Source organism: Urocitellus parryii, chromosome 3 (assembly GCF_045843805.1).
Source record: "Urocitellus parryii isolate mUroPar1 chromosome 3, mUroPar1.hap1, whole genome shotgun sequence".
In the NCBI taxonomy this organism is placed as follows: domain Eukaryota; kingdom Metazoa; phylum Chordata; class Mammalia; order Rodentia; family Sciuridae; genus Urocitellus; species Urocitellus parryii.
Genome location: NC_135533.1, coordinates 101,334,047 through 101,347,117, shown reverse-complemented (window position 1 = coordinate 101,347,117; position 13,071 = coordinate 101,334,047). Strand labels below are relative to the sequence as shown.

General features: G+C 40.1%; 1 pseudogene; it reads right to left on the bottom strand.

Annotated features, from left to right (window-relative positions):
• Positions 1–567: 567 nt before the first annotated feature.
• On the bottom strand, positions 568–2,135 carry LOC113190293 (cytochrome b-c1 complex subunit 2, mitochondrial-like; annotated as a pseudogene).
• Between the last annotated feature and the right edge of the window lie 10,936 nt (positions 2,136–13,071).

The window sequence follows — 13,071 nt, the reverse complement described above, 5'->3', positions numbered from 1 at the left end:
ATCCAGGCATTGACAAGGCCATGGCAGATTCTTCTGTGTCCTTATTGTGGTTTGGATGTCCCACAAAGGCCCATGGTCTAAAGGCTTGGTCTCTAGCCTGTGGTACTGTATTGGGAGATGGTGGGAGCTTTAGGAAGTGGAGCCTAGTGGGAGGGAATTAGGTCCCTGGGGCTGTGCTTTTGAAAGAGATATTGAGACCACAGTCCTTTTATTCTCCCTCTTTGCTTCCTGGCTACTATGAGGTAAGCAGACTCCTCTACCACACACTACTGCCACAATGCACTGTTCTGCTACACTCTGAAATAATGTGGGCAATGACCATGGACTGAAACAATAAGCCAAAATAAACCTTTCCTCCTTTAAGTTCTTAATTTTTTGTAACATTTAAGCAGAATGTCTTATTGACTCTAGGTCACCTGGGAATAATTACCTGTATTTATGTTTTATGATATTTTACCTCATTGAGAAAAAAAAAGATAAATTATTACAGACATTTGACTTTCATGTGTTTGCTGCTCTGGGCTAAGAAAACGTTCTGTTCTCTCCCCAGAAATATTTGCTTCAGTGTTACAACTCATCAACAAAAGGTGTATGGACCACATTTCCACTTGATGACACCTACTTCTAGCCAGAAACCAACTTCTTTGTAGCATTTATGATATCAGCATCAGCCACTGAGTCAGTTTGCTGAAGGAGGGTGGATGGTGGCATATAAGAACCAGCAACTAGGCCAGGTACAGTGGGGTATGCCTGTAATCCCAGTGGCTCAGGAGGCTAAGGCAGGAGGATCATGAGTTCAAAACCAGCCTCAGCAATTTAGCAAATCCCTAAGCAACTTGGTAAGACTCTGAGTCTCTAAATAAAATATTAAATAGGGATGGGGATGTGGCTCAGTGGTAAAGCACCTCTGTGTTCAATCCCTGGTAACAAAATAAGAGAGAGAGAGAGAGAGAGAGAGAGAAAACGAACCTGGGATCTAACATCATCCAGGAAATCTAATGTCCACTGACATTAGGTATCCAGCTTCCAGCTTCTTCTAAGCAGTCTGGCCATCTTCATTGGCAAGGTTTCCTTGAGCAATTGTTTTTACTTGATAACATCTCCAGCAGCTGCAGCCTTGGAGATTGTGTAAATTCCAAAGTGTCCAGAATCCAAGTAACCGGCATTAAAAGCAGAAACATCAAATGACTGGTGATTTCCTTTGGCAATAGCCTGGTACAGGATGGTAGTGACATTGCTGCCCCTCTTGACGTGTGGTCCAGCATCCCAAGGACATGCTGAAGAACAGTGAATGCGTGTGCTGCACTTCCTATGGCAGACTTTCTGCTACAACTACAGAATGGACAAGACTTGTCTCCATTCTGTTCTCAAATTTCACCTCCACAATATTTGGCCTTTGCACCAAATAAATCAAGCCCACCCTTTACATTGAGAAACTGTTCAGCAACTTGCTTTAAAACAGGATGACTCACCCCAAGTCCAATCAAAGTCATTCTTGTGCTTGTAAAATATTTCTGAATGAAGTAATGTAGCTCTTCTGATGTCCTTTTTCCAATCCTATAGTCAGGACAATACAAGGAATTACCCAAGGCCTTCTGGTAAGCCATGGCATGGAAATTTTCACTGTGAAAAACTTGTAAATTCTGAAAAGCCACACTTTTGTCAATCCTTAGCTGAGACTGAAGGGCAGCCACTTCCCCAACCTGCTTCTTTGGTGACATTGAGCAGGAACTCCATTAGAATATCGACAGCATCCCACAGGTACCCCTCAGTGTCAGCCATATTTTCCTTTGTTGTTCCCACACTTAATTTAGCACCAACTGCTTCAATTCTACAGGTTATCTTGAAAGATAAAACTCATTTTGTAGTTAAACTGGATGCAAGATGCATCAAATGACAGGTTCTTAAATTGCTGGAGTCCTCACATCTACTGCTTGCTTTCATAAACAACCAATTCTTGATGCAGAAGCATAGTTTTCTGGAGAAGCAATCATCAAACCATTGAGTACTGTGGAAAGTTCAAGGTCCTGAGGATGTAGAGGAACTCTTGCAGGGGCCGGTTGTGCCTTTAACTTCAGGGCAACTTTGAGAGAATAAAATCTCAAGAGGGACCCAGCTCTGGTTAGTAGCTTCATGGTTCAAGAGTGCATGGACCCACAGTCACTGCCAGCTTAAAGGAAAACAAGATGGTCTCCTCTTAGTTTGTTAACTTAGGTATTTTGTCACAGTGATAGAAAGCTAACTAACACAGTCCTCCTGGTGTAAAAGTTTGGATGTTATAGGTGGTTGGAGCTCTGTTTTTTCATTATCTTCACATCTTCTGCTCCTTCATCTTATATTCTAGAGGGAGAAATCAGATCATGTCACTGAGTGGCCTCAGATACTCTGCTAAGCCTGTCATTTGGCAGGTGGGAGGACCTGTCTCCCCTTTCCAAGGTGCTGTTCCACATGACAGCTGCTGGCCAGAGAGCTGTATTTCTCAGCCATAGTAATTAGCTCAGGAATGACACATGACCAGGCCAATCACAGCCAACCCAAAGGACCTGCTGAGAATGTTGGGGGGAATGCTGCTCTTGCTTCCAGAAATGGCTGGAGCTGAGAGCCAGGGAAGCTACAGCCTTCTAAGGATAAGGATGAGGGAAAGAGAGGGGGAGGGAGAGGCACATAGAGAGATACAGAGAGAAACAAGGACACACACACACACACACACACACACACTCAAAAAGCCACAACTGAGACATCAGCTCTGTGCTGAGCCACACCTGAGGTCTTTTTAATGTTGGCCTTGAAGTATAAAGTCAATAAATTCCAACACTGTTTTGTTTTTGTTTTGCTTTTTCATAAGCTAGTTTGTATCATGAGCAATGAGGCCTTGTGTCCTCCTTTCCTCTTTTCCCCATCAAGGCATCTATTGGAGTCCTGGGCTGCCTGTGCTTCCTGTTACTGTCTCCTACCACTGTGGGCTACAGAATGGATCCAGCTTGGAGAAGGGGTGAGCAGTAGAGCTTCAAGTTCCTCTAATATTGTTGCAGCTGCTAAGAGGGAGCAGGCACATCTGTCACCCCTATCCCTCATTGAGGAATCTGGGTTCAATGGCACCAAACATGGGTTTTGCCTGGACAAATCCACTTCTGAACCCTACTCCCCCAGTGCCCCAGCCTGGGAAACCACATTCCCAGTGGAGGGGAGCAGGGTCAGGAGTATGATGGATACAGGTAGAACCCAGAACTCCAGGCTCTTGACCCAGATTACCACTGGCGTCCTATGTGGTCAGGGATTGTTCACCTTGCTCTGTCTCCTAGCTGTAACCTGGGAGCTCTGTAGTCACCAACCCAGGCACCTTCACAGTTGCATCTTCTGATAATTCTTACTCTCATCAACTGAGGCCACAGAGAAACCACATTGGTATTACAGATCAAGATTCTGTTCTGCTCACTGCATGACAGCTGATACTTGGGAGACTGGAGTTAGTGGGAAGGAAATCAGGCTTAATCATGATAAGCTAGCTGATTAGGAAAATGGCCAAACTCTCATCCTAATGGACATTTCAAAGAATTCAGGTACATGAAAGGGTCTTTATGGGAAGGAAAAGCGGGGAGGAATGGGGTAATAAACAGGAGGGCCATGTGCTGAGTTGCACATCTTCAGGGGCTGCTTTTATTTTAAACATTCCTAGGATTACAAATGACATTTGACCTTGGGCCAGTTCTATAATTCATTATATAAACACATTATTTTCATGTTAATTAAATGTGTGTGTGTGTGTGTGTTGGCAGTACTAGGGATAGAATCCACAGGATCTTGAATGCTAGGCAAGCACTATACCACAGAGCCATATCCTCAACTCTATTCTTCTTTTAATTGGAGTACAGAATTCATAAGTCCTCGGCCCAGACTTTAATGTTATATGAAGACCACCAGGTGTTCCACGGTTCTGAAAAACTAAAGACAGATTACTATTTAGGAGGTCTGGGAACAGATAATTTTTTTTCTTTGTCCTTTTTTCCTGGAATAGTTGATTATCGTAGTTAATATCTCAGCAATTTAAAGGGGATTATTCTTTTAGGAATTATAGAACTTGGCAAAGGGAAAAACAAAGAATGATTTTTACAACCGGCAATTTTGCAAAGTAAAGCTAATCTCAAATAGCACAGTTTAAACAAAACAGTGCAGTCATTCCCACTGGTACAGTGAGTCTCAATGGCTCATGGGCAGTGGGTCTGTAGTGGTGACCACTGAATGTGATGAGGGATGCCAGAGAACCAGGGATCCCTCAGCAATAGCAATGAGGTTGACGCAGCTGTGAATGACTCTTGTCCGTCCCTGGACAGCTGCGCATCTCTAACAGGATGCACCCAGGTCTCAGCAAGCTAGTCCTGCTGACTGTGCTAGCCACCCTCCAATCACTAAGACCCTGTAAGTGTCTCGAATGAGTAATAAAAATGCTTGTGCTATATTACACTCCTCCTCCATTAAAAATCAAATCTTCTTGCTTTCCCCTCATTTGACCTGGGGGAAAAAAAGGAAGGGGATTCTATCCTCTTTCTCTTTGTGACTCTCCACCTTTTCCCAGCCTCGTCATGGTTTTTGCCCTTTCTGTGGCTGAAAGTAGAGATGAAGGGAAAGGATCAAGAGGATAGAAAAGCCATTTCCTGAAGTTCTACCCAAGTAGGTGAAGGAGTTGAGTTCCTGAGACCAAAGTGTGGGCCATGTCTCAGTAACAGCCCTGTGTAATGAAAGCCCAGCTTCTCCCTAGCCCCATAAGGTCCTCCCCTCCTCAGCCAGGACATGGTTCTCCACTGCTGAGTGCCAGCATCCCCCTGGGTCAGCCCTATTGGCTGGCACACAACTCCACTCCAGTTTTTTCTGGTCTGAGACCTGCCTATGGTTCATGGAAAAATTCCCGCAAATTTGATGCTTACAAACTCAAGACTAAAGCAGTTCCTTCCACCCCCACACACGATAGTACCTACTACCAATGTCCTCCAGCGTGTGGCAGTCTTCCTTAAAGGATTCTCAAGTGTTTCACATTGGCTATCTAAAAATCTGCGTGTAACTCTGTCTTGGTGACCAAAGTCAATGTGTGGCAGCTGATAAAAGTTACCATTGATGTATACAAACAATCTAGCTAAGGAGAATCATGTTCAACATCGAGTTCGGAGACTAAGCAGACCCACCAGGGCCCAAGGGAGGCACTACCAATATCAGGGACTTCAGCAGAGCATCATTATTCTATTCTCATGAGCCTCTTCCTGTGTATTGGAAAAGTACCACAGTCTAGGAATTTCAATTTTATCTGGCATCTTTCCAGTGCTGTATGATTTATATTTTAATTTTTTTCTGTGTATAATGTTTTGACATCTTTCTGGTCCAAGAAAGGTAGCTAGTCAATTCTTGGCTATCACATAGGGCCTCAGTAGGAGCAGATCTTTGATATAAAAACTACTTGATACTCAACCAGACCACCTCCATCTGCCCCCCACACCCTACATGCCCCTACTCCCACCCTCAGACAACATTTCTATGCTTCATCATCCCAGGGCCAAGTTCCAAACAACTAAGGACCACCCCCCATAGCTCAGAGCCCACCATAATTATTCTAACCAGCCAGTCCTACACTGCTCACCCTGCCCTGTCCTTCCTTTGCCTCAGAAATCCCAGTAAAGACCATGGCCTGAGCTTGCCCCGTACTGCCGTCTCCTGCCTCCTGACCACCAAGGCTTCCCCAAGTGGCCCTGCCTGGTATGCTGTGCACCTCCATCTCCAGAACCTGGGAGTAAAATAAACTTGATTTTCTTAGAGCGCTTTTCTGTCTAGTCCCCATGGCTACTCTGACTGAGCTTCTTATACAGAGCACAAAACATCTGAGGAGACCAGAGACAGACAAGTTTCCTGGTCATTTCTGAGTGATGTTAAATGAAAGTTTTGAAAGTATTTTAATAGACGGGATGTTTCTGCTTACTCAAGGGGCAATAGCTGCCATTGACTAGAATTAGGGGCCTCTGGAAACTGACCTCACTCTCCTTGAATTTCATATTGTTCTTGGCTTCCAAGCATGACACAAAAACAAGGTGTTTAGAAAAAACAGTTATCACAATCTTTCTGGAATCAACTTATTCTCACTCACTGACAATTCCATTGTCCCCCACAAGGTGAGATGTACACCTACCCCTTTTGGGGGGAAGAAGTTATTATTGTGTCTTAAATCATTTTGTGGTATTTCTTCTTATTACAAAACCATGTCATGGCTCAATGAAGAAGTGTGGGCAAACAAAAGGAAGGAAGTAAATGTCCCCACCTAACCCACATGCTGAGGTAACCCTGGTAACCCCTAAGTGAATCTAGCAATAGGGTACATGTGCCTTTCAGGAAACAGTTGTTCATTTTGCACATAGTCTTTATCTTCAATTCGACACTGGTAGAGAAGCATCTTTCCATTTCATTATGTTGTCTCCTGCCATCTTGTTTTCAATTTCTGCATAATTATCCCTTTGAATGAACACCATGTAATTTATTTTAATCTGTACCATATTGTTGGCCAGAATCAATAAAGGCTCATCATTTGAACTATTTCATTATCATAAATAGCCCTGCAACTCAACTGCTCGTGCATACACTTTTAAGCACATCCACAGTTGTACCTGAAAGTATGTTTCCTGATGTGAAATATCTAAGGGGATAGTATACAAAGGCTTTGGTACATATTTGATATAAAATTTTTGCCAAGTTGCTTTCATAAATGTATCAATTTCCACTTCTCTGGAAAAGTATGTCAGATGCTTTCTCACCCGCTGCATTAGCACTGGGATTATCCACCCTTTTAATCCTTGCCAACCAGTAGGTGAAAAAAAAATAGCATCTCATTATCATAATCGGTAATGTTTTTGGCCCCCTAATGGAGATCAAACATTTGGTGGCAATTATCTTTTGAAGTCAACCATTTTAAATGTCCTTATTTTAGGGTTTTCATGTTATAATTTGTAACTGGAAGCTTATAACAAGCTAATAGAAAATACTGTTTTGAGGTAATTAAGTCCAGCTAGAAAGCAGCTCTCTGAATAACTGCACTTCCTTCCAGTTGATACTAGGGTAAAGCACTCCAAATGCATGTTCTGTCAAAAGCAATGTTAATAAAATAAACATTGCCCAAGCAGACAAATCAGGGGATGTAGTGATCCCAAAGCACTAAGCAAACAAGGAATTTGTTATTAAATTGTACACGTGCATTAAGAGCATCCTATAATGAATAGGGCGAAGTGTTAACTGTGCAATTGCATCATTCCAAAATTCTCAGTGCTTGCTAGTGTTTAAAAGTTGCTAAGTTTATTTATCCTATTGTTTTGGCTTTGCTATATTGTAAGTAATTTTACAGATCACTAACTTCAATGCCATAATCTCTGAGCAGAGTGAAGTTGCTACATTCTTCCAATTAATTAACCAACAAATTTAATTTCACACTACAGAGCTTTGGAATAGCTACTGTTTACTGAAATTACCATTGCAAATAATGAAACCGAATGTTTAAAGAACCAACATTTAGTATTGTCAATGAAATCTAGGCTAAATGTTAATAAATATAACCCAGTGTGGAAGGCCATCTGCTGGCCCTTCGGCATTGTGAAGGAATTCTCTGTGAGTAGCCTGATTAAGACAGAATGTTGATGTGACTCTGGACTTCCAGGAACCATGGGGCTGGTTAGTGGCTTCCAAAGTGGCCACTTCTACCAGAAGACCCTATTGCTTACCTACCCTCCAAAAGCATCAACTATATTTTTTTCAGATTTTAAAAGGAAAGGATAGCTTATTGAATAATCAGCAATGTGATGACCACCTCCCTTTTTTAAACTTTGCAAATGATCTCGCCAAGTACTTGATTCTCCCTAGGCAGATATACATGTTACCCATGTGCAAATAGCACATAAGCAGTTACCTGTGACTATGTCATAGTGAATCTTGGTTAATTGCTTCTTGGTCTTTAAATTGCCATTTTGATTTACTGCAATCAATTCGCCTTGAGGTCCCTCTATTGTTGCCATTTTAAGTGAGCACTAATGTTGATGATTATTAGCCATGAAGAGTGCAGAGTTTTCATGATTTGATGTTATTTCCCTAAAACAAATTCCCAGCCACTGAAACAGCAAAGAGGAACTAACACTCTTAGCTTTGTGTATCTTATCATCTTCATGTCATTCTTATTCCTTCTACATACCTCACCCTTTGTTTCTTTGAATATATAAATATCTAAAATAAAGAGGGGTTTCTGCTTTGTTCTATTTATTTTTCAGGTTCTATGCTATCCCCTGCATTGCTCTGCCTTTCCATTGTGCCCACTGGTCTCTTCCATGGAGATGAGGCTCCCAGGTAAGAAGGAAGAGTTCTAAAATGGTAGGAATGTTGAGAAATGTGGGGGTCACCTCCTCACTGGAGACTGTCATTGAAGGTCTTCTTGCTATCACCATCAGGAATCCTATTCTCTGAGGATGTCAGTTCTCAAAAAAACTGCATTCCAACGGTGTTCCTCTTATCTTGTTGACATTCAAAAAGCAGCAATGGGCTTGCATGAGCATGCAATAAGATTAAGAGTGTGTGTGTGTGTGTGTGTGCATGCGCACGCACATGTGCATTAGGCTGTGTGTGTACAAATGTGTATCTGTATGCATGCCTTTGAATTTATGAAGTTTTGCACACATGTGTGTACATATGTATGGCATGTATGAGGATATGTGTGCATAAGTGTGAGCATGAGACTGTGTGCATGCACATGTGTCTGCATGTAACTGTGCATATGTACATATATGTACACCCAGTCACAAGGCTACACTTGGACACAAGAGGCATTGGGCTTCTCTGCAGGTGCCCTTCAGCAGTCCTGGTGAAATGGCCTGGAAACTGCACAAAACAGCAGCATGGTAATCAGACTTCTCTGACTCTTCAGGGACCCCAAAGGGCAGCCTGTGCCAACCTGTGCCTACCAGAAAGATTGTGTGTTTGGATTTCCAAGTTTATGGATCAGGGCAGGGGACCCCAGGTAACTTTCTTTGCTTTGTTCTAGTCTCCTTGTATTTGTGCCATCACCTGATAGTGTCAAAGTGTCCCCCATCTCTGCATCTATGGGTTTCAATAGACATTTTCTTGATAATTTGCTCACCATTCAATATTGCTTTTCTACATATTGCCTATTCATTATGATGACCCGTTTTTTTTTCTTTTGATTGGTCAAATTTTTCCTATTGAGTTATTATTCTTTAAATAATGTTGCAAAACATTTATATTGCAACTATCTTCTCCCTAGGCTATTTGTCTTTCAACTTTATTTAATTTGTTATTGTATATTTGTAAATTATTTTGTATCTATTTAGGGAGCAAAATGATGTTATGACATATGTCTATAATGTGAACTAACTGGATCAAGCTAATTAACATGTTCCTTACTTCTAATACTTCTCCTTTGTACCCTTCAACCAAATCCCCCCACTGACATCTACTGGTAGCCACCACTATACTTTTTTTTTTTTTGGTTGTAGATAGATACCTTTATTTTGTTTATTTAGTTTTATGTGATGCTAGGGATCTAACCCAGTGTCACACACATGCTAGGCACATGCTCCACCACTGAGCCACAACCCCAGCCCACTCTACTTTTTGATTGTTCTATCTTTCATATAGAAATGAGAACACACAGTATTTGTCTTTCTGTGCCTGGCTAATTTCACTTCACATAATGTCCTTTGGATTCATCATGTTGTTGCCAATGACAGAGCTTCCCTCTTTTTAGAGGCTAGGTTGTATTCGTAGTGTATATATGCCACATGTTTTTTCACTATTCATCCACTGATAGAGACCTGGGTTGATTCTCTAACTTGAATAATACAGCAGTGAACATGGGAGTGCAGCTATCTCTTCAACATACTGATGTCAAATCCTATAGCTATATACTCTGTTAGGGATTACTGGACCATGTATCGGTTGTATTTCTAATATTTTGAGAAACCTCCATAGTTTTCCATAATGACTGTACGAATTTACATTCCCATCATCGTGTATGAGACTTCCCTTTTCCACATCTTCACCAACACTGGTTTCTTTTGTCTTTTTGATGATAATCACTCTGACAGGTATGAGGTAATATTTCATTGGGATTTTGATTTGCCTTCCCCTGAAGAGCAGTGGGCACCTTTTCAACTGCTGAATGGCCATTTTGGCATTCTTTGATGACACGTCTATTCAAATATTTTGCTCATTCTTAATTGTTTCTTATTCCTATTAAGTTATATGGGTTTGTTTAATGATTTACAAATAATTTCAGTCTGTGGCTTGTTTAACTCTGATAAATGAGAACAGTTTCATTTACTGTTAATTTACTCTTAATAATGTCTTTTGAAATGAAAAGGGTTTTAGTTTTTAACTTTGATGAAATTGATCCATTATTTATTTTTATGAATCCACTTTTTTTCAACATGTATAAGTTTTCTTTGCCTAACCCAAGATCCTTAAAATTGTTTCCCATGGTTTATAACCAAAGTTTTATGGGCTTAGCTCTTAATTTAAGTCTGTTAAACATTTTGAGTTAATTTTTGTCTATGATGTGAAGCAAGTGTTTAAATTTATCTTTTTGCTTATGGACATCCAATTGCTCCAATGATATTTATTAAAAATCCCTTTCCCCTTTGAATTGCCTTATGCCATTGCTGAAAATTAATTGACCATATATATAAATGTTTGCCATTTCCTTCTATTCCATTGATTATCTGGACCATTCTGTCTATTTCGCTGTATACAGATATGTCTATCCTTATACAAGTTTCACTACCTGGATTATTTAGATTCATATAGATTTTAAAATTGGGATGTGTGTATGTCCACAAAGTTGGGGTTTTTTTGGACAGGTTATTCCAGGTATTTGATTTTTCATTTCTACAAGCCTTGGCATTTTCATCGAATCATGAAATTTTCATTGAATTGAAGTTTTCATTGAATCTATAGATAAATTTGGGGGAAATTGTCATCTTAATAATGTGATTTCTAATCTATGAATATTGAGCATCTTCCCGTTTATTTTGATCTTCCTTAATTCCTCTCAGCAATGTACTTTCTTTTGTAATTTTAGTCCTAAGCATTTAATATTTTTACGATTTTGTGAATGGAATTGTTTTTGTCATTTCATTTAAGATTGCTTATTGCATGTGTACAAAAAATACAAATGAATTTTGTATCCTGATCTTGTCTTAGGTGACCTTGCAGAACTTGTTTATTGGTCTCTTGGTGAGTGTCCATTATTTACCCATGTGAAACCATGTCATCTGTCAAAAAAAGACAGTTTGCCCTTTCATTCAGATGCTTTTTATTCCCCCCCCCTTAATGTACTGGCTAGAATTCCTAATACACCGTTGAATACAAGTGGTGTGATTGGATATTCCTGCCTTTTCCTGGTATTAGAGAGAAAATGGTTAGTCTTTCAACTTCAAATATGACATTAGCTATTATTGATTTTTCATAAATGCCATTTGTCGAGCTGAGGAAGTTCCCTTCCATTCCTGGAAATCTGTGCTGCATTGTGTCAAATGCTTTTTTCTGTATCTATATCATAGGATTTCCCCCCTTTTGTTCTATTAATATTCTGTATTCATTGATATTTAATTATTAAAACAACCTTGAACTCCTGGAATAAACCCACCTAATCGTATATATCATCCTTTTGTTATGTTTCTGGGTTGGATTGGTTTGCTAATATATTGTTGAGAATTGTTGTTTCTATACTCATGAGAAATGTTAATCTATAATTTCCTTTCTTGTGATATCCCTGTCTAGCTTTGGCATCAGGGTAACACCATCCTCATAGAATGAACTGGAAATATTCCCTCCTCTTCTATTTCCTGGTTTGTAAACAATTGTTTATTTGTTCTCTAAGTGTGTTGTAGGAATCAACAATAAAGCCATTGGAGCCTGAATTTTTCTTTATATTTTTAACTATAAATTTAATGTCTTTAGATTTAGTAAGAACCTCTGTTCTTCCCACCAAGATACAATTGGGGAAATAAAATTTATATCCTGATCATAAAGAATTGATGCCTTCACTTGTTACACATTCATTCCCCAGAACTCCCTTTCTAGTATCTTTCTGGCTAGGGTGGACTATAAGGAATATTCCTTTGTGGAAGTTGTAGGACATCAGAGAGGAAGCAGTCATTTTATAGCATATACATACTTTCTCAGTTATTCAATTAAACATCAATCTAGTTCTTCTATGAAGGAAAATATATTATTAAAGTTACATTGACTTCATATCAAAAGGTACATTATTCTGGGTGGATCTAATTTGAGTAATTGAAAGTCCTTAAGAGGAGTGGCTATGTCTTCCCAGAGCTCAGGGACCTCCATGCTCACTTCGTCATTGCTCATCTACTGATTTATCACACTTGTGTGAAACAGTAGACAGTCTTACAATTGCTCTTCAAGTTTTTATGGCCTACCACATGGTCTTTCATGGGGAATATTCTGTGTGTGCTCAAGAAAAAACGTGTATTCTGCTGCAGCTAGGTGATGTGTTCTGTAAATGTCAGTTAGGTCAAATTTGTTGATCGTGTTGTACAAATGTTGTTTTATATTCTTGCTGATTTTCCATCTAGTTGTTCTATCCATTATTGAGAGTGAAGCCTTGAAATCTCCAAATATTTTTGTTGAACTGTTCATTTTCCTCTTGAATTCTGTTGGATTTTGCTTTTCATATTTTGCAGTTCTGTTGTCCAGTGCATAGATGTTTATAATTAAAGAGTTCCAGCGTGACCCATGGAACTAATGCCTGCTTGCTCTAAACCCACCAATTATAACTTCCCTAGAAAACCCGCTTAGTTTACACCCCATAAACGTCTTGGCCCACAGGTCTTTCTTTCTCTTTCTTGTTTCCCATTCATGGTTTACCGTGCACTGGCCAGCTCCCCACTTCCCATTGGCCCTGTGAGGTGTAATGCCTCTTCTTTCTGCTTCTATTAGGGTGTGTGTTTTGTTGAGTTGCCTTCTATATGTCTCACCTGACCTACATGTCCAAAGGTAATTCCTTTCCTGGTTAGGGGT